General features: G+C 39.5%; 1 protein-coding gene across 18 annotated transcripts in view; it reads left to right on the top strand.

Annotated features, from left to right (window-relative positions):
* Positions 1 to 25,772, top strand: part of SOX6 (SRY-box transcription factor 6) — a 386,297-nt gene that overhangs the window by 106,925 nt on the left and 253,600 nt on the right. The window contains exon 1 of one of the 18 annotated variants that reach the window (XM_026104413.2): positions 8,214 to 8,665. The exons of the other annotated variants lie outside the window; for them this stretch is intronic. The gene's annotated coding sequence lies outside the window, so the exon portion shown is untranslated. Of the gene's footprint in view, positions 1 to 8,213; positions 8,666 to 25,772 lie in introns of those variants that run through there. 18 annotated transcript variants of the gene reach the window in all.

The raw sequence follows: 25,772 nt of genomic DNA, 5'->3' as shown, positions 1-25,772 counted from the left end.
CCCATGATTAAAAGGACATGTTTAAATCAGTGATTGATTGCATAAATCCGTATTCCCTTGCATAAGACGGTTTGGAATACAATAGCCCTAACATTTATTAAAATCTAGTGTTAACAGCTAGAAAAATGGAGTTGACTGCTCATGTGATTTTGATCCAACATTTACCTAGTTTAACTTCATGACTGAAAAAAAAATTGACAGATGTGAAAATTGAAGACTACGATTGCTAAGAGAGTTTAAGAAGTTAAGTCAAAAGTCCATTGGTAAGTTCATATGAGCAACAGTTGCAAAACCAAGTAAGTAATTTATAAGGGTTTTGAGCCCTAAGTGTTTTTACAGTATATCGCAAACCAGATGTGAATGAAGTTTTGAAATTAGTTGGAATATATAGGATAGCGAAAAGACTTAAACAGTAATAAGAATTTCTAGTGGTGAGCATGTAATCTAGTAAGTGACTTTAAATCAAATATGCAAGTTGATTGATCTGGCAGTTCTTAGGTCTGAAAAAGAGCTACTTTGTACAAACCAAATGCAGTCTTTTGGAAACCCAAAGAGCAGACAGCTCTGCTTTCTCTCATCTGACAGACACACAGAGCTGTGCATACAGTGCTGCCAGTATGGGCTGCCTAGGTGGAATAGTATGCAGGGAACCTGTAGGGAAGGCTACATGCAAAAACAGAGGCAGGATGGGCTTAACGAGACAAAGAGCTGATACGAGTGCTCAGAGATAAGTATCGTTTTCGTTTCACAGTATGTGGAGACAGAGAAAATTGCTGTTCTGTACAGTCAATGCTGGAAGTTGGGCACTAGTTGGTAACTTGAAGAACAGGATTGGGTTCCATTATAGGAAATTAATGTTTCAGGAACTCACATCCATGGATACCAAAGGCCCTTATGAGGAGCTGATGTCAAGATATCTATTTTAGAAGTGGTGAAATAGGAGTGGTTGATTTGCAGAGAGTCACCATCTGCGACATACTTTCTGCAATACTTTCGTACTTATTGGGGCTTCGATCCAATCAAGAGTGAATATTGTAGGACAGCCAACTAATACTGTGATAAAGCATCATAACATCCCTTTTTGAAACCAAAGGACAGTGATATAAATATATTACCAGGATTGTGACTCATCTGTGGGGTTACTCATTTGAGTAAAAAACATGAGAAAGAGCTGACTTCCCTTTTCCCTTCCCTTCATGTCTTTGGGTCATATCTACTTGCATTTATTATGCAAAAGTCTCAATGAGTTCACATTATTTTCCTAGAAATACATCTGATCCTGCCATGTGTAAGTGCAGGGCACTGTGACCTTTCCTTGGGTGCATGAGGGTGAGAAAGTGGATACTCTTTTCTGCTCTGTGCCGGCCACCGGTGTTTCTGGGCTCAGCATGACAGAGTGCTGTAGTTACTCGGAGGTGTACCCCAACGGCCCCACTGAACTCGTAATGTATCAAAGGCCAAGCGGTGTCTCATCCCACAGCATGCCGGCACCATTACTGACTCTGTAGCTCTGCTTTGCCGGTGTTTCCCTTGTGCCATGCCACGAGTTGCTGCTGCTGCGCCAGCCTGACTCTGTCAAGACTCCTACACTGAAGTCTTAAATTACTGGATTACAGTTGTTCTGTTGCATATATTTCTATGTAATACATGGGTATTCAGCAAAAGCCTCGGGACACTAAGTACCGTATTCACCTAGGCGCCGATTGTTCTAAAGCTGACTGCGCGCAGGCTGTACCTGGGCAACTCTCGAGCCGCTAAGTGTGAAATGGTGCAGATAATCTGCTATCTAGGCAGCTCCCATCTTAAAGCGTGAATTCACATTCTGCGTAGGACACTAATGCAGTGTTTATTACTTATTCACTAAAAGAGCAGTAGCATATGGCATATTTTAAGGAACAAGTACAACTTTGGGGGAACAGTGTATTTGCATTGTGCGTATCAGTGCAACAGCCACTGCAAGATGCCTTTAAAATACTCTGTTAGGTTGAATTCTAGAAACACAATATGTGCACAGCTACAGAGGAAAATAATGAGAATTTTCTGACTGCAAGTTTTAGAGGACAGAACAACCTATCACTTTGCACAAAGTCTGTTTTTCATTAGATGCTACTGTATTTGTTTTATAAATAAACTTAACAGTGTGTTTTTTGTCACACAGAGGTGGCCTTTTTTCATGAAAGAATAACAACCAAGAGGCAAGCAAGGAATATTATTGGATGATGCATGTGTCTGTGAAAATAGGTTCTGATATGTTAAGATTCGATTATCTTGGCAGAAAAGCACTCAAGTTAAAAAAAAAAAAATGGTGCTACTGGCTGATGACAGTGGTATCTCCTGGTTGTACAACACTATGGTGAAGTTCAGCATATTTTCGATCAAATATAGTACTGCTACATAGCAAATTTTATTAGTATTTTGTTCACCAGAATTGGTTTATCACCTTGTAATCAGATCAGGTGTTTGACTGTTAACTCACTAGAAATAGACTATTTTTGCAGATAAACATATTTTGCTTCTTTATGTAGGTAATTTCAGTGATTTATACATAATTGCATTACTACTTTCCAGGACAAAATGTGAAACTTTTTCAGGACTGGGACTATCTACTGAGCTAGTGTGGTGGCAACAAAGTGGCAGAATCTGGCGTGTGCTTTGTAAAATAGAGAAATTCAGAGTACTTGGCTCATGGGGTTGAGATGAAACCCAGCCCCGTCGTCATTTATAAATTCTGTTTGCTGAACCTGGCCAGTTTGTCGTTTTTCTGGAGAGGAACTGCATTGTGCGTTTGGTCGCGTAGCGCTTTGGGGTACTTTGGGATTTGGAATCACTCTGCCTGGTGGACTTTAAAGTGAAACATAATGCGATAAGGGACAAAAATCATTGCAGATGCCTTTTGTGGTATGGTCATGAGGGATCAACTGAAGGGTGGGAAGCTTCTGCAGAGGAGCTGCCATTGAGACCTAGTCAGCTTGTTGCTGCGCTGCTGTGCGGGGAGGCTGGGACCCTTATGGCAAAGCCAGCGAGTTACTGGGAAAACTTTTTTTTCTTAACTACTGGGGAAGCAACGGGTCCCAATTGGGTCAATCCTGACTGTCCAGCTGGTCATTCAGGTGTTTTCTTTCAGTGCAGCAGCCCCTCTTGCTGTTACCGGGCCCTGCGCTGGCCCTGTGAGCAAGCCTTAGCTTCTTCCTTGGGATCGTGTCATGTGCTGCTAGGTGCTGTCGGGCACTGCAGCTTGCCACAGAGGTGGACTCTGTGCTTGGACAAGGTTTGCTTCTTTTAGGTGGTGCGGAAGAATAATAAATATTTTTGCAGCCATGATTCCGAAAGAGAAGTCAGTTATGTTTTTTTTTTTTTTTTTTTTTTTTTTTTTTTTTTTTTTTTGGAAAATTACTACAGAGAGCACAGAAACTTATCTGTAGTTTCTTTCTGAGAGAGTAAGAATTTTCCATTCCTTGCTTTTGTCTGTGCCTGGTCCAAGTATCACCTGGCCCTTGGTGGTTTCAGATGTTTTTCTGTTCCCTTACGGTGTCTGAATGGGCACAGACTTCTTTCCAGTTAACATACAACAATCTCTTGTGCTGACTGCTGAACTCTGATCTTTGGCTGGATGCACATTTGTTTCTTTAAGCACATGTGGTGCAGACTAGACCTGGAGTTGGGTAATTCATAAGGGCTGGGTATTATTGTTATTATTACGACTACTTGCAAGGGTCTGTATTATTTTGCACAGCAGTGCGGTCACCTGGCAGCAGGTCATTAGCATTTTAGGTTTCTTTCCTTCACAACAATGCACAACATGCTAATTAGAGGGTTTTGAAAGCTAAGCAACCTGTTTTAAAATCAGACATTTTAATTTGCAGCTTTAATGGCTGTATTATAATAACTGGCTTTGCTCGGGGGAGAGGGGGAGAGAGGCACTTCTCATGTTCCAGTAGCAAGGCCCAATATAACAGAGGCTGACAAAATTAAAAACCTCATAATGTGACCTTTGCCTGGGATAAAAGGCTGTTTCATAACAATTTCCTTTTGTTCTTTGTCTAAGCCATTACTCCAAAAGGAGCCTCCGATTAATCTAAGTAAATGCATCATTACAGTCCTAATCCATGTCCTTCTGTCAGTGTCTGTTTTAATTAAATAAGAAACACTAGCAGAAAGATATCATGCACAAAGCTGTGATTGGAGAAAGAGGGTTGTTTGATCAGGGTGAGATTAAAAAAGGCTTTACTGTTTTGTCCTTTTGCTCTAGATGCCATAATGTAGGTTAAAGGAGGAAACCTTGCCTAATAGTTTAGCACGTTGCTCCCTATTACCGTATTAAAATAACCAGCTTTACCAGCAAGACCATTCCAAACATCCAGTTAATTATATACAAAGCATTCACGGACAAATGGTACAACAACTTAGTTGGAGTGATTTGACACATTAATATATTTGGGACCATACACACAACTGGGCAGAAATTGTATTCAAATGCAGGGTTTTTATATTAAATAAGGTAAAACTAGCTATGAATTTCTGTACTCTTTTGTCTTTATTTTTTCTTTTAGTGACTTGTGGCTCACAAGTTGTAAGCACGATCCACTTCAGGCCTCTTATTTTCTTTTAAATATATTTATTTCTTACAAAATCAGGATCGTAATTATTTTAAAACAGTGAAGAATCCATTTAATAAATGTGGTAACATCTAGCTAGTTAATATAGCTAAAGCAATACATATGTAAGAGACTCTTCCTCAAGGTAGTGTTTCAGGATCCCTGTGGTGAGGGTTTTCTCCCATATCCAGGCCATTATTTGATGTAATGAAAAGAGAAAGTGTGCAACACAGAGATTGTTAATTAATTTAGCCTAACAAGATGAAGATAAATGAAGCAAAGCATGGCTTGAATGAAGCAAGAGGTCTTATTTACAATTTAATACTTCTTTATATTAGGCATTTTTCAATTTACAAAAGAAGACTCTGAGTTTAAAGAAAGCGTGTTCTGTGAGTGCACGCAAGACAACTTGGCGTTATGCGAGCAATTCTAAGGACTGCTGGAAATGCCTTGTTGGTTAACCTTTAACTTTACGTTTTTGCCCTTTTTGTCCCTTTTAACTTTTTTTTCTCATTTTGATTTACGATATGTTGATAAGAATAAGAAAAAAATTAAAACCTAAACTTTTGTTCCCATTGAAGTAAATAGCAATTTTTTGGGTGCTCTTTCAAGCCCAAATTCTGGTGTTTCTTATCATTTGTATTAGCCTAGAGTCATAGCCTAGTTTTGTGCACCTCGTATGTGGCAATCTGCATAAAGAGAGGTAATTGTAAAAATACAGTAAGACTTCACGCTAATTTCTGTTCCAAAGCGTAAATCTACCATTGCTTATATGTTCTCAACTATTCTGTGGCAGTGAAAACTGGGATAGGCACCCAGGATGGCAGCACTTCACAATGATTAGGTGCAGTAAAACTACGTTTTTTGATTTGGGGATTCTTTTTCCTCAAGATCATGTTTATCTTCAACATTTTGTGACAATTTCAAATGAGGCATTTTTCTTTCTTGTTCGTAAAAAAACAAAATTAAAAGACATTCCAGAGATATTAAATACTTTTTCTTCCTCATTCCAATTTTGAATAAACAGAATATCCCGTGTTAACAGTAAGTTACAAATTGTGTCAGTTGACTCGCTACATCTCTAGGTGTCTTGTTCAGTTTCTGCACTACAGAGTTTAGGGTATAGTTCTACAGAAAAGGTGAAGAAAAGATGAGATCAGTCATTTTCGATATCCATAAGAAACAAATATAAACAAAAAAGTGCTGTGTTGCGACTGACCTATGTGTACCTTTAGCACTTGGCTCTAACCCCCAAATTTGAAGTTATGAGCAAATATGTAAAGTCGTTAGTATTTTTTTTAATAAAACGCCTTCCTTTTAGCAGATGAATTGGGTCTGTCCACTGTTTGACCTCCTGTCATTACTTCTGGCTGCGAAGGAAATGCCTGCCTTCCTTTTACAGTAGCTAGACAGGACAGCGTTATCTAGTGTCACTCCAAGCAGTGGCCTCTACAAATAGCATTATTATGGTCCTTATGTTTTTATCTCGGGGGTCATGAACAAATCCATGCAACTGCTTCTAAAGATTTCAATAAATAGGACTTTTTATCCAGACAATTGCCTTTTATATTACTTTTAAACAAAACTACTAGTCCATCAAGAGTTTCAAAAGGAAAACAATTCTACAGAGTGCTGGTATGGCAGCACAGACCAATCATTATGGCACCCATTCTCCAGTCCTTTATTTTTCAAGTCCACAACAATAGGTTGTTGATTCAATGGACAAGACCAGAACAATTAAGTTCTCTGTTTAGCAGCAGTGCAGCATTTTAATGCCCTCCTCTAATAATGGTCTCATTATTGTTATTCTAAGACTGGGCCTCAGGAGGAGGAATATTTGCTGGAGGTACGTCATTATTTTGCAAATTTCGATTAGCTCATCATGTTGTCTGTACTGTGAAAATCGTAGCTAATTAGGGCAGTCAGTTAGACTACCAGCTTTTGAGCTTATGAGTTAAAAGGTAGCACACTTGATAGGCCAATGATGTGAAAAAGGTGGTAAAAAGGGGGATTAGAGCTGTTGCCTTAGTAACTCTAACTTCCATCTGTGCGGGAACAATGGACCTGTGTTTCTCCTCCACCTTGGTGTAAAAATTGGTTTTGTTTTGAAAGGACAGGGCTTTTTTATGACAATCTGGAATTCAGCCTGAGTGTAGTTTTAGTTGTCAGGAGAGACCATTGGAGGATAGGAGAGATGAAAGGTCATGGCGAGCTTCAAGGACATGAAAGGTCATTGTCTCGTGAACAATAGCGGATTGTTTCCTCCTATTATTTCTAGCCAACCACTAGCTCAGGTGATAGAAGAGATACCACCGGTTTAGTCAGGTGAAACAGGAGAGAGAGATAATGCACCTTCTAGAGACCACGAGATAACTATAATTTGCCTTTATTAAACAAAGTTGCATTTATTTGTGACCATCCTCTGAAAAGGGCTGTTTACTGACTTGCTGTTCCAGCCTGCTTTGTTCAGCACTGCCTCTGTAGGCCATCACATCTCTGGGAAGCAATCCAATGTGTTAGCAAATGTTGTTTAAGCTTTCTTCCCATGAAGAGGAGCCCCCAGGAGTACCACTGATGTGATACTTAACAATAAATTTAGTTGTTGTAGCTTTCTCACATTATTGGTGTTCTTAAAAGGTTTTCCTTCAAACACACACTGAATAAAATTAGCTATAAATATGAAATAAATTTGCTTCAACACTTTATAGCATTTTATCATAAATTCTACAGCACATATCATAGAACGTTTACAGCAAACTGTATTAGGTACCACAGCAGAGAGAGACCTACAGTCAGGTAAAAACAGATTTGCTATAGGACTGCTCTTATGCAAAGGGAAATAGATAAAAGTCTCTTCTGTGCCGTGCCATAACTTTAGGAGACTCTGTCCCTTTGTCTGAGGGAAAATCCAAAGTACTTCAGTATTATTTAATAAAATAGCTACAGCGCACTTTTACCAGGGAAAGCTTTTCTGTTAGTGAAAAGAACTGTAATCTCTTCCTTTTTTCCTAGAGTATCCAAAACCCTAAGTCGACGTTTTTCAGAAAGGAAAAAAAAAAAAGAAATGCAAAGCCTTTCTTTATGACTTTTCTGGTTTTGCAACATGGTGCCTTGATTATCTAGGCAACACCTTTCTTCTTCTTTCCCTCTTCCCTCCATCCACCATCAAAACACACCCCAAGGTCCATCTTATAGCCCCGAAACAAAGATTCGCTTCTCCACGTTGGGTCTTCTAGAATTTGTCTCCTTCTTATACTAGACCTCTAAAGCCCTTTTATTATCTTTTTATTTATTTCGCAACAGAGCTAGCAAAATGCGTTGAATTCTTATAAAGTTGACAAAATGTAAGTAATTTGCTCCTGATACCTTTGGAAAATAAAACTACATGTAATTACTGCGTTTCCCATCTTAAACTGTTCTGACCTTGCTTGAACTCCCTTTTTTAGCTATTCTGGGCCTCTCTTATCTCATTTTTACTCCTGGCCACTCTTGCTCTTGCTTTCTGACAACACAGATGGATGGCCTTGCACACACTGATAACTGTGGTAATTTCTCAGCAAACTATTCAATAATAAAAGATGTTATTTTGAGATCTCAGCAGGCATGTGTCATACTTAGATGTACGCTGGAGCGGCGAGGTCAAGCAGTAGCTTCATGGGAGCGTGCTGTCGTACGAGCCATTGGACTTGCCAGCTTTCAGCTTGTTGATGCTTTGGTTTACCAGGATCTTAGGTTTAATAAATTGAGTTTTTAGAAGAAACCAAGTTTTCTTTTAAGTATTATAGGCATTTAGTTTTTTAAAGCAGTCTGTTCTTTAACTTCCTTTTTAGCTCTTTACTTAATTGTCATGTCTGTATTATTTTCCTTTTAACATGAACTGGACAGGGTAGGCTGCTTAGTTCAAAATGGGAGCCATACAAAGGGTTAACCAGCAGAGAATTGCAAATGAACTATCAGGAAAGTTGATTATTAATCCAGCAAGAGAGAAAATATCCTTCCAGTTAGCAAGAATTAGTACCTGAAGAGCTGATAATATTGTTCAGCCTGTCGGTGTGGAATGGCAAAGTCAGGTAAGCTAGACATCTTCTCAGAGAAATAAAACCTTTTCGTTCTGTTTTTCATTTTAAGAGAATTTAATTTCAAAAGGAATCTTTGTTGAATTACTTAAACTCTCAGCACGTGGAGCAGTATATGTTGATCCTCAGTTTTCCAAATGAATGAAAGAAATTAAAGTTCTTTCGCACTGGTAAGAGGAAATATTTGTTAGCTATGCAGTCTGTGTAATTGTGAAACATCTTAACAATTCTTTACTAGTTTGTGTTTGAGTCTGAGAACTGATTACAAAACCTGAAGAGCCCTTTGCAATTGCAAGCTAATATATTATGTAATTTTTTCTTCAGTTGTGCTTGAACATATTGTGGAAGTTTATGGAGACTTTTATGCTGCAGAGCTCTTGCAGCCGCAGAATTTTTAGACTGCAGTATTCACACTGTATGAGTGATTTATTCAAGTTTGTTTTAAAATATTTTGAATACATTCACGTTCATTTAAAAATCTTTTTTTTGTGGGGTTTCAAAATCTATGATCTAGGGATAGAAGGAACTGGGTTTTTGGTAAAATGTACCACTGTGTTTATCCAGACAAATGCAAACCAAACCATTAGATCAGTCGAAAATAATCTTTGTATAATTTTACTAATTTTACTAAAGACTGATAGCTCTGTCTTGAGAAAACTTTGAAATTTGCCTGCTATATTTGCACTGTGGACATTGCTCAATAGGTATGACAAACACAATTATTTTTTCAACATAGTCTTCAATATATAGTTCATTATGTGAGAGAGTGTAAAATGTTTTAAATAATAATAGTCTAACATTGTAGAAATTGGAATGCATGTATACAGTATTTAATGATTTTTCCTAATGCATTAAATTATGTGCTGTTAATTATGTTAGTAGTAGTCTTTAAAAAAATGATTTCTGATTTTCTAGTAGAACAACATTAAATATGTATGTAATGTTACTACAATATTTGTCTAGGGGGAAAGGAATTGGCTGTCTCCAGACTTTAGCCTCTTTCTCTGAAATAGCCTGAAAGCCACATGAAAAGGACTATGGTGATACAAGAGTCAGAATACAGATAAAAACTCAAAGTAACCCAAATCTGAAGGCTGAGCCCCTGTAGCAATTTAGTTATACATGGTAAGCTTTCATGAGCCATACAAAGTGGGAAGAAACCTTTTGATTTTGAGAATGGGATTAAACTAAGGCCTAGGGCAAAGGCAAATTCGGAGAGAAGGGAAGGACAGCCAGTCGGAAAGTGAAAGAGAGAAGCCGGGTTTGTGTGACAGGCCTCTTGTTTCAGGTGTGACTTTGGCCTCCTCGAGCACCGAGACCACTGCTGGCCACTTTGTCTGACAGGTAGCTCCTCACTTTAGGGGAAATTAAAATCCCAGCCTTTGCTGGCGATGGAGCTATCAGGGCAACAAATGGTGGCGTTTAGGAAGCTATGCCAAGCGTTCAGCTACAGAAAGAGGCAAAAAACTTCTTGTGACACGTTTTATCCTAGTACATTTGAAGAGAAGGGGGATGTCAGGAGGAAGCTGCTTTGCCTGAGTTTGAACACTAGGATCTCAGAGAGATGTAAAGAGCAACAAAACCAGTGATGAAAAATTACCACACAGAAATAATATATGTAGGAAAAACAAGATTGTAATTAGGGGAGGAAAGTAAAAAACTGATTGGAGAGTCAGAAACTGATTAGAGAAACAAAGTTTTCCAGATGTTTGAGGAAAAATGAAAGTTAAATTAAATAAACTCTTTTAACTAGTGCTGGAGCAGAATGCTTGCTTCAGAATGGGAAAACTAAACTTAAAATTAGGGAAGAGCTGGCAAGCGAGTTCAGCTCAAATGTTTTCCTGCATGAGTGAGTCTTTGCAATGCTCTGCCTGGGACATCATCAGGAGCACCCAGGGGTGGCCTGCCGCTAAACAAATGCAACTCGCTGCATACCCACTCAGGAGGGTTCATGGGCATTGTATTTTTTTGTGTGCACTAACCCACAAATGCAAATTGATTGGATTTGGAAGTATTATCTTAGGATTTATTGTTTTTTGTATGTGTATGTAACGGGTAGCTAAGCTTTAGTGCTGTACTAGTTAAAATGACAGATTTTAATCAATTATCAGTTTAACATCTATTTAAGTTTTAGGTTATTGGCAGAATCTGAAAGGATCAAACACTAGCTGCATGCTTGTAGAAATCAGAATTAAAGAGATACAGTCTTGAAATAACCCCACAACTGTAAGCCAGTGTAAGTTAACTGTAATTTGATTAATTTGACTGTAATAGAAATAGTATTCTTTGAAAGATTGGAAACAGAAGGTGTCAAGCAGAAACTGTCCTTTCATGCCCATTCCAGAGACATTTCAAACTCAGTGATACCATATAGTGCAACCCCTGAAAAAAAGTCCCCTTACAAGCAAATGGGGCATGATCTTGCAGTTGACATGATCTTTGTTTTTGTGCCAGTTGTAGTTTCTTAGTTGTCTATAAAAAAAAAAAAAAAAAAGAAAAGAAAGTAAGTTTGACTTAGTTTGACATGTCTGGAGTAGGTTGATAAGAACATCATCTGATTTAGTGGAACTAGTTTGCCTGAGCAGGGTTTACGTGTTAAGTAAAATTGTTGCATTCACATTTGAGGCAGAACGTGTAGCTCCCTGCCTGTTTAAAGGCTGGAGGCTGAGAAGTGATGAAATTCCAGGGCCATTTGCAGAGCTCGCTGCCTGGCTACCTGTGCATCCTGAAGCACGGCTGCAGTTCAGGGGACCTTGCTGAAGCAGTTTACCTGTAGCAATCAAGCAAGCCATTCTTGTCGCTGTATGGCCAGGGCAGTGAGATGAGATGGGGGTAAGGTGCAACACAAATATCTGTATGTTGCTTCATTCTGTACTTTATAAAAAGCCAGTGGTAATCAGCAAGGAGCCTGCCTGCAGAAACAGATGGCCAAGGGGAATGTCGGGCCAGGGTTTCCAGCTCTCTGGACCACACCTTGTCCGTGATGCCAGTACTGGAGAGAGAATGTGTTTCAGTTCATTAGGAGCTCAGTGAGGCTATATGGATAACACTGAAGTATTTTATAAGATTCAGTGTAAAGCTGCATAGTTCAAGGAAGCTCATGTCCTATTAGCTATGGCTAAGGTCAGTTATCCACACAATGAGGGGGAAACTCTTTCATAAACAAGTAGATAAATATGGTGCAGCTGGTGCTTAGCCATGCTGCAGGCTGTTACATTACCAAAAGCTCTCAAGTCATGAAGAACTCCAGGCTTTTACAGGGCGCTTCCAGAGCGTCGGCAGCCTAGGGTGGCCAGGGCCAAGGTAAAATTACAAGGCTGTGTAACAAATGACCCAAGGGCAGATTTGGGGCTTCCCAGGCAGGCATCTGTCTATGTGAGGGCATTGAAGGGAGGATATGGAAGAGCTGGAGCTCTCCTTCTGGAAGAAAATGAATTGCTTGTTGTCACTTGTTCCTTCCCCGACAATGTAGATGGAAACCTTTTAAGATTTCTTTTTGCCATTGGGACCAGCATTTTTACTGTCTTACGGAAAATAATTATATTTTAAACAGCTGCAAAGAAAGAAGAGCTTGAAGAGTTAATTGAATTACGTACTGTTAGAGGAAAACTTTTTCTCATTCCTTTTTTTTCCTCATCAGAAATAGGAGTTACATGTGTTCGTTATTATATCCAAGATATTCCAGCAGTTATTAAAAGACATACTTGTGAAGCAGTGTATTTCTTGAAGGTGCATCATTTTATTTTCAGCTACTAAATCCTAGAGCAATCAAACCTGCGTCATTTTTCACCATCTGTATACGGCTCTGTGGTACCAGTGGGTTATAATACGTAACATCCATAGGACTGTAAAATGTAATTCCCTGGCTGTCTTTACTGTACAGGCTTTGGTTGTATTTTTATAGATGCTAGAGGAGGATCTGTTGATATTCATCGAAGCATTTCTTCCAAAGAGAGTACAAATCAGGATTTATGCAGATATTTAGGTATTCTGGAGGCTTTAAGGCAAGTGTTTTAATTGTAGTGAAAAAGAACAAATGGATTTCCCTAGCTACCCTACCCGAGCCCGCGAGAGCCAAAGGGCAGTGGAGCAGCCGTTGTCCCGCGAGCGGGGCTGGTTCACTAAGCAGGCTGGCGGGAGGGCGGTTTGCAGGTGCTCAGTGCGGGAGGCAGACGGAGCCGTGTTGGGGCCAGAATGGAGAATTGTCAGTGTGCTGCCGGTGAGGCAGGTCGAACCAAGCAAGCTCCGTCGCCCCGGGAGAAGGCCAGAGCAGGGCGCTTCAGTCGCGGCTGCCATGCGTAGGTGCTGCCGCTTCTCAAGGACTCAGGAAAGAAGAGGATCATACTTTGGCCTCTCCGCCTCCGAGCAGGGATGAGTAACCTAGGCAGGATATGGCAGTCTGTCTGGTATCTAAGGGTTAACATGCGCGTGCAGGCTTCCTGGCATGTTACAGTGGGAGAACCGTCTATTTAAACCTCCGTGAGAATTACAGGCAAATCATAACTGTTTGTGTTCACTCGTTTTTTTCAAAACAGACTTTTCATCGTGATCTTATTTGTTTAATTTCAACTTAAAGATGGTTGTTTTACTTTCCTATTAATTTAGGTTTAAAAAAAGGCATATGTATAAGCACACATCACAATTTTTGCATGAAAAATGTGAGCTAAATCACATAAATCTTTGTTCTTTCTTTACTGAGGCGAGCTTTTAGCATTTATTGAGGTACTATATGTGGTTTACTAGAGCGTATGCCAAGTTTTTCTTGTCTATGACTTTTGAATAGACTACATTTTTCTTTGAAAAAAGTATTTTTAGTATGTTGTTGATTTTTTTCTTCTTTCCACTTTTCCCATCTGTTATAGTCTGTTTAAGGCTATCATCACATTACGGTTGCACAGTTTTGAGGGAAAACAAAGTAGCTGCTAGTGACCCCATGACAACTGTCTGCTAAACCTGATTACTAATCTGCAGTGTTGTTTAATGTAAAGGCCAAATCAAACCCTGCAGGAGAAAAACATTGTTTTGTTTTAAATTCCTCTTAGGAGGGGAGCTGCTGTGTTACAAGCAAGTGAATAATAAGCCTCCTTGTTTGTCAGGATTCAGATCTAGATATTTAGTGTATACATGCCTAGGTTTCCTATATTAAAGAACGAACTAGGTTTTGGAACGGATGCGATAGTCTATTAAAGCAATGATCAGTAACAGCAGTACTGTATTGTTTGTGACTAATGATAAAAATGTTTTGGTTCGAGGGGGATCAGATTCTCCTTTGAGCTACGCTGATATAATTCTCAAGTTAGCGTATGGACTTTGCTGGGGTTATTCTCTTTCGCATCCTCCAGATGTAAGCCAGAGTTGTCGTGTCTGCTGTCTTTTGCTGCCTGCTTTTAGCTCTACATAGCAAACAGATGGAGAGAATAAGGAGTGACTGGTTCATCTACTAGGATCGGTAGTTTCTCTGTTGTATGAGAAATGTCATTTTTCCGTTTTCCTAAAACAAATGCTTTCGGGGAATAAATTAGAAAGGAAGGTTGGTGCCAGCAAATAAATTACTGAGCCTTGTCCTGAATGTTATTTGCACTATCACACTGCTAGCCTTTAAGGGTAGAATCAACACACCTTAGGTGGTAGATGATCATAGAAGTCTAAGACACAAAATTGCCTGCACACTTTCAACAGCAGAGAGGGATATATAGGAAGAATGATTTACTTGTGTAAGATTTCATCTGCACCACTGAAACACAATTTATTCTTAGTTGAATTTTAATTCATCAGTGGTGGTGATCTGATTTTACTTCTGCACCGCCAACAGCGCAGCAACTGTTTTAGTTTTAAAAAATGTGCCCATATATCTGAATACATCTTCATAAATTATTAAAACCATATGAAATTGGTTGACTGATGCCAGCCAAGTCTAGAGAGACCAAAACACACAATAAGCAATTGAAAGAAAAAATAATATTTATTTTTGTTAAAAAATCTACAGCTTTGTAAACCTGTACTGGGATTTTTAGACTTGGACTAGGAGGTGATCCGTGCTTTGGAAAACCCGTGAGCAAAGATTGTCATCCTGCAATGTGGTATGCATAATACAGTCTAATGATCACTAGTGTAGTTATTCATTATAGTCCTCATTAGTAACAATTAGTTCTGTGGGTTCCTTCCACAGTAGGTGTGTGTGTGCCTGTATTTCTTTACAGGTTATAGAGTGTATATATACATATCTATGTGTGTGTGCACACATACCTAGGTACATGCATTTTGTCCCTTAGTTTTGTATATTTCTGTATATGTAAATTAGTAGGTATATTTGCATAAATGTCTATGTGAATATATACATGCATCTGTCTAATAGACATTTATATACATATGCATAATAATGGCCTACATTACTCTAATATTATTAGGCACAAAACTTCCCTCTCGCATATATATATTGTCTGTCTTATATATCATTCTGCGTTCAGAGATGACCTTCTCAAATAGAGAGGAGTAATACACTAGCAGCTAAAACACTGAGAATTACTTGATAAAATCAGTAATCGACTAGAATGCTTATAAGTCTCCCAGACTATTGCTAGCCATTTTACTTACAAAATGTGTAGGTCCCTTCTAGCATAGCAGTGGACCCGTAACCATCCAGACATACTAATACTTTACCTTGCACTCTCTGTATTTCTAATTTTAAACAGATAAGGAATTGGGCATTGTACATATTCACTTATTACCCAAAATATATACAAAACTGGCTTTAGAGATTATAGAGATCGTTCTTTGTCAAGTTGATGTTTTTACAAGGATCTCAAGAAAAAAAAGCATTGTAAACCAGTTTCCAGGCAATATCTGTAGTAGTAGCATGCTCGTGATCGCCTTGATAAACTCTTACCGTGACTGGCTGGTGTGCCTTAACTTCTCTGCGAGTCTGGCAGGTAATTCCTCCTCTCGCTGTTTGTGCTGCCTTTTCCCATGGGGCAAAGATTCCCTAATCGCTTAATCCACTGTTATATTCTGAAAACTGTAATTGGACTTCACCAAAGAACTTTCAGGTGCTTAATTAGATATTTTAAGTTAGAGAATAGGTTTTTATGATTTTATAAATTTTATCTATGTTTCTTACAAATATAAGCAGGTATTAATTCTGCTGTCTAGTATTACTGCTACTTTGCAGATCAAACCTCTCAAGTTAGAAGCAGTGTTTATCACTTTTCTGTCAAATAAGAGGTAATAAAATATACATACTTTACAGCTTGTACCTATATAAAACCTTTTCCTACATCACTGATGCAAGTGGACAAGTAATCAACCCTGAAGTCATTTCTTTTTGTTTATAGTCTGAAAAAGACCCTTTTTGCTGAAATATCTTTGCTTATACTTTTTTAAAAAGTCATATACCAGATGTCCCCTTAATATCCTCTATCAGTCCATAATTGTACAGAGAAATATAGTTGCACATTTAGAGAAATTTAATCCTTTGTTACACAATATTTTAAATTAGTGTTTAGAAGAACATTTGTGGGTTGAAACTCATATATTAAAAAATGTTACAGCATGTGATAGCATTACTTCAGCTGTTGATGAATATAAGATACACTACAGAAACGTAGAGTGAAGAATCTGAACATGTCATAGATTTCATTGTAAGAAAATTTTATCTCTATAGGAGAAGAATATCCAAGAGTGTGATAACTGTGTGAGATTCAAGCAGGCCGTTGATTACGCTGCTTACACCTTATTATAGAAATGAATTTTGGTGCAAACTACCAAACGCTGTCCTTTTTATCCTAGAAATTACACTCTCACCTGCCAGCTAATTAAGGTGAAGCTTTTAACTCAAAGTATACGTTTGCTTTATATCATCTTGTACACAGAGACTGAGACTTAAACCTTGTTTTATTATGGGGCCCCAACTCTGGACTCTCATTTATTTTTTGGTCAGTGTATTCTGTTCTTTTTTCCTCCTTATGCTTTTCTTGCTACTATAAGCAGGCAATAAAATAAAGGATGTGACTTAATGTTTTTGTAGTTGTTGCTGTTAAAAAATCCTCACCTTGCCTAGCACATCAATATTTTTAATAACATTACCTTTAATGGTTTTACTTTCTTTTGCTTAAAAGAGCGTTTGCCTAAGATCATGAACTATATTTGCATACAATTTAAGAAATCACTAGTTCTCATTATATGGGATTACTGAGCTTTTTTTATTCTCAATTTGTTTTTTCTGAAGTGTGTGACACCATAATGAAGTGGGCAGTCAAAAAGGCTTACTTATTCATAAAACAGGGGAGGCCCCTGAGGCAGAGGAGTTAGCTTTCGGACGTGTTTCCAACCGCATGTCATGATCCTGCTCTGAATGATTAGACCCGGTAGTCTCTTTCCTGAGGTAATTGCTGGTTTTCTGGTGTCGTTGGAAAAGATTTGCTACTGCCAGGAGAGCATCGACCCATTTTATGGAACCACTAAACACCCGAAAACTTGCGTTCCCAAGCGACCCGAGAGGCCTGAACGAGTGATACGGAGGCAAAGGCGGCTTTTGCCTTCCATTTCCCTTTCAAGAGCTTTATTCTCACCTAGCAACTTTTAACAGTCAGTTCCATTCACTCATTTAGATTTACTCATTTACTCTTTCTACTAGATGACTTGGGGCTCACTGGTAATGTTCTGTCATTTTAGCTTGCAAAATTATTTTCTTACGTTGTGGTACTATTTAATACTACTAACGCAGTCGAAGACCCAAGTCTTCTCTCTAGTCCGTGGAGTGGTGTTCCCTTAATTGTGAGGAACCTAATTAAACCATTCAGCTCCATACAAACATCTGTACTTCGCTTATAAATTACATACATCAGATTGCAAGGTCAGGCGCACAATTTTCATAGTTTAAAAATACTATTGGATCTAGATTTTTAATGCATTGTTTTATCACCTAATAGCCCTTTTATGGTGCCAATTTTTCTCTGCAGGCTGATAACAAAGGCGGTGTAATTACCCGACCTTTGTTATCCCATTGTTATTGTTTATAGCCCGATAACCATCCTGTGGGCTGCGAAGTGTGGACCTGCCCCTGCTGCATTCCTTGAAATAAAAAGACAAAGAAAAACAAGAAAGAAAAGGAAAAAGGAACCCCTCTCCGCTAACCGTTAAATTGTAGGGTGATCTAGAGATAAAAGCAGAATCTCTTTTTTGCTTTTCAAATATTTGCCTGGCCTTCAAAAGATATTTGCCTTTTGTGTTTACTTTGGATTTGTTTTTTTGGCCTACATGCAGAAAGAGAATGATACATTAAAGAATAATGGACAATAGAGGGGAAAATACTCTCAGCTTTCACATCTAGCCTGTATTTTCTACTTTAGGTTTATTTTTTTTAATCTTGTCTACTTTTATTTAAATAAAAACTGCTGAGTGTTGTAAAGGGTTGTGAATGTGAAAGTATCGGATGAAGTACAGTACGAGAAGATTATCTGCCCATTGGCAGGCTGTAATGAGAGTTGGTAAAGTGCCATTTTCTGCTACCAACCTTTGGGACCCCAAGTTCTCCCTGTGTGTGGAAGAACAGTGTAAGGCTTCAAAAGCCAGTGTTTTGCCCTTCACAGATTTGCTTTTTGCTGGTCTAAAAGAGGCAGGTGAGGTTTGCATCTGCTCTGTAAAGTCGCATAAATCTTCAGAGGCAAAAGGAAAAGATGCTGTGGTTGAAAGCTGAGGTCTGTGTCGTATCATCTTCAGTTCTTCCCTTCTGTTGGGCATTAGGGCTTCCTTGGAGCCTGCATTGCCCCTCATCGATTTTCTGTCACTGCAAGAGCAGTATTTCAGCAGTTTTACATAAAATATAGTATGATATAAAAGCTCCTATTCGAGAGGAGCACCACCTCGTAACCGCTTGTCCTGAGGTTCTCTTCTCTGTTCCTCAAGTGAGGCCCCTTGTGCTGTGGCGTTTGCCTGGTGCCCATCATACTGCTCGCGGTTTTGTTGGTAAAGAGCAGAGCCGTGGCCTTCAGTGCTCTTTGCGGAGTCACAAGAAGGAGATGCTTCCCAAATCTGATTATTGTAATAATGTTTTTGATGCTCCTCACTTGAAGGCAATGCTACCCAATGATTTAATTGAAGTATCTTGATTAATGTGCTTTAAAAGTGTATATATTTGTAAGATAGAAATATATATTTCACTACATGTGTGTCGTAAAGCTCTTAGTATGTTACAGTTTGTGAAAATTACAGTCAGTTAATAATGTGTCACCTCCCCACTGTGTGCTTTGTAGGATACTGAATGGGTGTTACATGATTTATTTGCTGGATTTTGCAGGTTCTCTGTAGCGTGTCAGATGCCTTGCTGATTGCTTGGTGAAGCCTGAAGCATGAGCTGCCTCCTGCAATGTTTATTTTAAGTCATTCTACATTTGCTTAAAAGTATGACAGCCTTAAATTCAGAAGCTCACCTCCTCAAAACTTTTGTAGAAACTCAAATATATTTTAGTTAGGATGTTTGGCTGTAACTTGGATGCACATGCGCATGACAAGAATAATTTGCTTCATAGTTCCTGGAATTATGGGGAATGGATCATTATTGAAACAAATATGCTACAACATTGCTAGAATGATGATAATGCTACCAAAAATTAATTCGCTTCTCTGGGAGCTTAGATAAAAGAAAAGACCTTAATTTGCCTGTATCGACGCTGTCTATAGTGTAGTTAAAAGGATTCTCTCTCCCTTTACTACTTTCATTCTTACCTGTTTCCTTGACCTCCTCATGTCTTGTCATTCTTTCATTAATAGAAAGAACTAATGGGCCGTATTGATAAGGAGGAGGTACTGTCTCCCACACACAGATTTAGGAAGTGGGAATGTCCGGTTTGGTCTCTCAGTTCCCTTCGTTCATTATCTTTTATGGTGATTTTTTTTTTCATGCTGTCTTTTAGGGTTACAGTGGAGCATTTCTGTTTGGATTTTGGTATCTGTGGGAGCTGGAGATTAGGTAGAGGGCATAGAAATGTCTGTTCTCAAAAAGTATAAAATTGTGAAGATGACTGATGACCAGCGATAAAAATTATTGGAGTCCCAAGATAGAAGGCTGTTTGAGCAAGCTGTAGGTCTCTGTGCTGTTTGACCATACTGCCATATAGTTTATTATGTCAAGATAATATGGTTTAAATTAGGTGAGTGCATTTCTGTGTGACTTGAAGAGCATCTAAGAGTCCTACCGACTCGTGTAGCAATTGGATTTAACAGGCAAGGAAATCAAAGGGAGTTTACAAAAAGAGAAATTGTCTGAGTTGATTATTTAAGAATGGAGGACCCCAGCTGATTCTAATGAACATTTCTACTGTCACTCCTTTTATAGGTATAATGTACGGTACTTGTATAATTCGTGTATTGCTGTACTTGCGTGTACTATCGGTTGTGTCTTGAATGAACTATATATATTTATAATTCCTGGCTTTCAGATTTAAAACTGTGAATACAGTAAAAGCTCAATGAATTCAGGCATTAAAAGCCCCATAATGCAGAGATTTTGAGAACTTCCTTGCAGATGGAAGGATTCGTTCATCTAATGAGAAGGGCAGAAGAAGAAACTTGCCAGAGTTGCCAGGGCTTGTTTCTGCAGCGGTCACGTAGGGCGGGCTACAGTGGCATCGAGGCGTCTCTAGGGTAGTCTGGCATTTTGAGGGAGGCAGTTAGGAAGGGGTTTTGAGGATGGGAGTTTTGAGAAGTATATTTGAGATCTATGGCTTGGTCTTTGATTTATATCTCATGCCCAGTAAAAACATGCATATTGTGACTTATAGGCTATAATTCCCTGTCTCAGTTCTGCTGATACCATATATCAGGAGAGTGCAGCTCAAAATTTTTTTTTCTTCTCTAGATAATTATTGATGGAATTATGACCTATATTTTCCTTCTCTTCCTCCTTTCTACTGTGGGTATATCTATATATATTTATTTATGTGAAGTAGGAGTGGTAGCAATTTCTAGAGTTAATTTTGAATGAGCATTTATGTTCTAAGCTTTGTTTTCCCCTCATTTACGACTTCTCAAAACTCTCTTCTTGGTTTAAAGTTCACCTTTCTCGTTGTCCTTACATATCAACATTTATTTTGTATTTCTTTTTTTATTTGGAAACATTTGAGCATTGTGGGCAGTATTTTATGAAACTATACAGTAAAGTGTTTCTTGTATGCAGAAAAAAATGGTCATTTTCTTCCTCTCTTGTGTTTTACCCTGTTACATATACATTTGGTTGTAGTTGTATTTCCTCGTGGAAGGTGAGCCACCAGTTCTCACAAGCAGGCTGGCCTAGCGCACCCCAGGGCACCTCCAGGGAATGCTGCGCTCCTGCACGAAGTAACATAATCTCCTAACGGATTTGTATACTTGTAGCTCAAAAGTGAGAATGCTTGAAATGCTAAGTTTACAGATGGTCATTCATATGACACTTGTGGCAAGTACAGAGGAGGTGCTCCCAAACTCTCCTCGTAGTACTTCATAAGCAGAAGTCCTTTCTCTGCAGTCTGTCGGTAGGTCTCGATGGTGAGTGCTCTGATAGGTGCTGGGCACATCCCGAGTCTGCGTCAGACACGTTAATCTGACGTTCGCTGCGCCTGAGCATAACCCGGCCCCTGTGCTTGTTCCCAAAGGGCCGCCTGCCATCCTTCCTTGCCACCCTCTGTGCCCCTAATGACTAGAGCGGGGTACAGGTGCCTGCAGGAGCTCTGGGTGTTTAGGGGTGCTGCTATTAGCCCTTCAGAGCACAGGGGAGTGCGAGTGGGGCCCCCGAGCTAGAGAGGCTGCTGGGTTTAAAGGACGTTGGAAGTGCTGTTGCGGACAGAGCATGTACTACAGGAACCCCGGGGAGCAATGGGCATCGATTCCCTTTTGGTGGTCCAGTGGCCATGAATTCTGCCTAGAAAAGCTGCTCCTTAAAAGACCCTGAGTGAAATCCTGATTCTGCTGAAATCACTGGGCACTTAGGCACTAATTTTATTCCAGCAAGGGTTTCATCAGTATTTGTATTTTGCAGGTTTAGTGTGAGGGGAAAAAAAAACCCAGAACAAGATGAATGTGACTTCACATTGTGAAATACATTCTCTGCTAGCTTCATCCTTCCCTTGCTCCCATCTGAATAACTGTAAATGATGTTCCTGTTAATAAGTGTGTACTTTGTCTAAATTGCATTTATTTTTCTTTTGACATACATACCATTTTACTATTAATCATCCCCTTCTACTCCTTACTGTACAATAAGACACTGTTATGCTGATGGAACATATTTAATCTTCAGTACGTTGGATTTTAGTTCTGTTGTTGCTTTCTTATTTCTTTTTGAAAAACCTTTCTTTATTAGCTCTTAAATCACGGGTTAAGCCCTTATTGAAAACATGTTCTGTATGCACTTCTTGCTAGAGAAAAAAGTTCTTTTGAGGTTATAGGCTAGGCTTACACAAATACTTCACTATACAGTAAAAATGCAGAGGTCTTCTGTATGTTATCTAAAGCTAGAAATATACCCAATTACTCAGCAGCACATCATAAGAGAGATGCATGCTATGTTCATGTCTGTCAGTGCCTTAAGTCATCACTCTACAGCCTTTTTTAAATTCTCTTTTTATTGAAACCAAGAAACAAAACAAAGACAAAAAAAGCAAAACCAGCATCAATTAGATGTCAACATGACATCAAACAGCATAATATATCATAAAAATAAATGTATGATCTGGTGTCTCAATGATTTCTGTCCATATGGCATTTACAGAGAAGTAAAGAAACGGCAAATAGCTACACATCTGCATGGAGAAAAATACCCCATGTAAAATTGGCCGTAGTGGCAGCAGTAGTAGACTCTCAGCTGAGATTACCTGGAGATAAATAACATGCTGAAAGGGAAGCGAGGTTACAACAGGCTCACTCTTAAATGCATTTAGAGTTTTGTACAGTGAGCAGCGTGCAGGTTACATATGTTTTTAAAAAATGACTTTAGAAATGGACATATGTTTTTAAAAAATGACTTTAGAAATGGAGATACTGTATTTGTTAGCAGTGGTTCCAGATGCGTAGACAGGTGTGTAATGCAACTGCATGCAGCCTGATGCAAAAATGTAATTAGGAAAAAAAAAAAAAAAGAAATCTTTGGAAATAAATGTGGCTATCTGTTGAAACTATTAAAGGAATAGTGACTCCAAGCCTATTTTTGTATTTGCTGAAAGACGTATAAAAAAGCCTCTTTGTATAAGTGCTAAGCGCCTAGAAAACACTGAGAATCAGTTAAGCCTCTAAAATAATAATCTGGGAATTCCATTCATTATTATAGTAAAGGGCATCATAACTTTATGGTAAGCAGGGAAGGGTGGGAGAGAGGTGAGACTGTGGGGGTGGGAGCTGGAGAAAGAAAACCCAGAAAGATCCAGAATCAAACACAGCCTCTGTTACTTGAATTTGTTGTTCATTTTCAATGGAGTGGTAACTGCAGCAGCTCAGCCTGAACCGCCTGGCTCGACACTTCCCTTTCTAAGGCACTTGGATGTGTTTCACAGCTTACATCTGGACAACAGGGTATGGGAAGAAAACCAGCAACCCTGAGAGTTAAGAATATATCACATATTCTCGATGCATTACTTAAGACCTGAACTTTATATATAGTTGTATATAGACACACACGTGCGTGCATGCATGCGCACACGCGCGCGCGCACACACACACACACGTGTCTATGTCGATACAGCTACATATGTACACACACATGTTCACATGGGTACAGAGCCAGTTCCACCAGGGATTTGTTCCCTCCTTGCAGTTAGGCTGAGTTGCCAGGCCGGCTGTTTCCTCTCCAGAGATGTACGAAGTCCCCTTTCGGAGTTTGGTTCCTCTTCCCCACCCAAGCTGTCTTTTTATACAAAGGTATCTGAGATCTCTTGATCATTTTATTGCAAGTGTACCTGTGGCCCTCAAAGAGGGCAATAAGTAGCTCGCCAGACTTGGGAAGTGGTACTTTCTGTGAGAGCAGGGAATAACTAATGAACTCTTTATCTTACCATTTAGTGAGGCCACTTGGTTGGTGTTGTCTATCTCTCCGTAGGGCCATGTCTCATCAGAATATCTTGGTAGCAAAACACGTTTTTCCCAGTACATGCAGCTGGCTGTTGTGGATGGTAAAAAAGAGTATAGCGCAGAGCCTGGGCAGAAAAGCAGCTCCTGTGGGTAAAAGAGCAGTACATTGAAACCTCAAAGGAAACATAAGAAGGGATGGTGTGAGTGTGTGCGTGTATGCATTTAAGTCTGAAGCCAGAGAACTATGAGGGCTATGTGGAACATTTCCTGGAGCTTACCACTAACAAACCTGGCGGGACTGTCAGCCCCGCAGTGTCCATGCCTTCTTCCTGGACCTGCGCCAGCGCCCCTGGACTCGCCAGATACTGCTCCGTAACCAAAGGGTGGAAGCTCTTACCTGTATCTGCATGCACGTACTTCAGCACTCTTCCAGCTCTGGAGTCTTGCCCGTTGAGGAAGGACGGTTTAGTCTCCAGGTATAGCCTCCCCTGTGGTGTGGAGGTTGCAGCATAGAGTACAAGGAGAACTCCATTTCTATTGCTCCGTTTTGCCCTTATTGCTTCAGGCTGTGAAAGGCTAGAGGTGGAAACCAGCTTAATCATTTGATTTATTCGTATACTCATTTATTTTGGGTGAACAGTAAGCCACCGACTGTCATATCCCACAGTATATTAAAATGGCACATAGAGAACAGAATTTCAAATAGCAACCAGCTCCTTTGTTTCTCTGCTCTGTCATGCTTTAGTTTTAATTTTTTTTTCAGTTTTTAAAAATCCGGCTCATCCCTTTTGCATATGCAGATGATCCCCTCTGCCACCAAAACATTTTGCATATTATGGGCCACATCCAAAAACCTTTCTAGTCAGCTGGAGTCTCTTCATTTGCTTCCTTTGGCCTTAGATCAGTCCCTCTCTGCATTCAGCACAACTGAGACGCAGCCTCTTGCGGAGGAGATTGCCAGCAACCATGCTACAGCCATTGCTGCAGCGCACCGCGGAGGAGCGCGGCGGCACGGCCGCCGGCACGTACCCCCATACCCCTGGAGAACAGGCAGGATGCCAGCCCTTAACTCCTCCTTCAAAACCACTCCCAAATTGCATTAGCCTGAATATGTCTCTTCTGGAAGGATAAACGATCAATTCTGTTGTTCCAGGCAGGACTTTTAAACCCGACACTTCTGTAACTCAGCCGTCCCCTCCAGTTCCTCCTGTTCCCTTACCATGCCGTGCTCAGGCAGGCGGGTTGGTTCCATTCTGCTTCTGTGAACCAGGCCGTTGCTAGAGACGGGATGCTGCGCTGATGGCCGTAGGGACCGATGCGACATCAAGTAGCAAGATGGTATTTTGTTTTGGCTGCTGCCTTAAGGAAAATTCCTGAAAATGTTATTTTTTAAAAAATATATTTACTGCAAGTCACAGTAGTCAATGTATTTTAGGTGTTCAGTTATCAGTGCAATATTTCTGCATCTCACTCTGGTTTACGTTTCTGTGCAAAAAGTTGAAGTATTGTGCTGCTGACAATATTTAAATAAAAGCGTGGGTGACTTTTTAGGACAAAAACGAAAAGAATTTTTTTTAACTTAACTTAGCATGGGACAAGAATGCAATTCCCTCCTCTTTGCAGTCATTTAGGATGTTGGCAGGAGTGTGGTTGTAGTCGCCTGCCACAGTTACCTTTGGACAGCTTCATTAGTATCATGCTAATATTTTCTACAGATTTTTTGAGCAAGCTCTGTTTGAGGTGAAAATCTGATAGCCTGGACAGGGAAACTTCTTACAAAGCATAGCTTTAACAACACTTTGACCCCAAACTTCTAAAGCTGTTTGTCTTTTTCTTCTGTTTCGTAAACATATACATTTCACATAAAATCTGTAAGAAGAGAGAATTTGTGGCAAATACTGTGACCTTCAGTAAACTGTGGAAAGATACCTCTTCTAATCAAAGGCAAAAGCCCTGATCTTCCTTGTTGTAACTGACTGTTGACACAAGAAAGGCCAGGGAGATTGACATCCATCTCTATAGAAACCATTAACCAATGCTGGATAAATCCACAGCATTGAATCCATAT

Source organism: Dromaius novaehollandiae, chromosome 5 (genome assembly GCF_036370855.1).
Source record: "Dromaius novaehollandiae isolate bDroNov1 chromosome 5, bDroNov1.hap1, whole genome shotgun sequence".
NCBI lineage: Eukaryota > Metazoa > Chordata > Aves > Casuariiformes > Dromaiidae > Dromaius > Dromaius novaehollandiae.
Note: the sequence above shows the minus strand (reverse complement) of the source record. Positions and strands in the feature narration are given on the sequence as shown.